The sequence below is a fragment of the Neophocaena asiaeorientalis genome, unplaced genomic scaffold, assembly GCF_003031525.2.
Source record: "Neophocaena asiaeorientalis asiaeorientalis breed wild unplaced genomic scaffold, Neophocaena_asiaeorientalis_V1.1 scaffold327, whole genome shotgun sequence".
Lineage (NCBI taxonomy): Eukaryota > Metazoa > Chordata > Mammalia > Artiodactyla > Phocoenidae > Neophocaena > Neophocaena asiaeorientalis.
In genome coordinates this window covers 5,058,779-5,059,770 of record NW_020174560.1, presented here as the reverse complement: position 1 = coordinate 5,059,770, position 992 = coordinate 5,058,779, and positions in this window count along the sequence as shown.

The following is a 992-nucleotide window of genomic DNA, read 5'->3' as shown; positions in this document are numbered from 1 at the left end:
ACCTACTTGTGAGGATAGAAATAATTTCCAAGAATTATTTAAAGTCGGGACTTCTCTGGTGGCGCAGTGGTTAAGAATCCTCCTGCCAATGCAGGGGACACTTCCCTGGTCCGGGAAGATCCCACATGCCATGGAGCAACTAAGCCTGTGAGCCACAACTACTGAGCCTGCACTCTAGAGCCCGTGAGCCACAACTACTGAGCCCACATTCCACAACTACTGAAGCCCACGTGCCTAGAGCCCATGCTCTGCAGCAAGAGAAGCCACCGCAATGAGAAGTCCACACACCGCAGCAAAGAATAGCCCCCGCTTGCTGCAACTCTGAAAGCCCGTGCGCAGCAACAAAGACCCAACGCGGCCAAAAATAAATAAATAAATATTTTTTAAAAAAAAGAATTAATTAAAGTAGTTGACCTCCTTTATTCAAAGTTCTCTGCAGTATCAATCTTTGGCTTTCTTACCTGATACTCTGCAGAACATGAGGGGCTTGATTGGTACTTGATAGCGGCATTTCTCACTACAGTCATCAAATGATTCCTTTTAAATCGGAAATCAGAATTCTAGCAAATCCACCATTTAAAATTTTTCTTCGTTTATTTTACCAAGGCAGGGCTTGATCAGGTGCTTTTTAAAAAAATTTTTTTGGCCATACCACATGGCATGTGGGATCTTAATTCCCTGACCAGGGATTGAACCCGTGCCCCCTAAGTGGAAGTGTAGAGCCTTAACCACTGGACCCACTGGATCGCCAGGGAAGTCCCCAGGTGCTTTTAAAAAAATTAATAGACCTAATTTTTAGAGCAGTTTTAGATTTACAGAAAAATGAAGCAGAGGACAGAGTTCCCATATAATCCTTCCCCTGCACACAGTTTCCCCTATTATTAAAAATTTTTTATTAGTATGGTACATTTGTTATAATTAATGAACCCATGTTGACACTTTATTATTAATTAAAGTTTATAGTTATTCAGGTTTCCTTAATTTTTACCTAG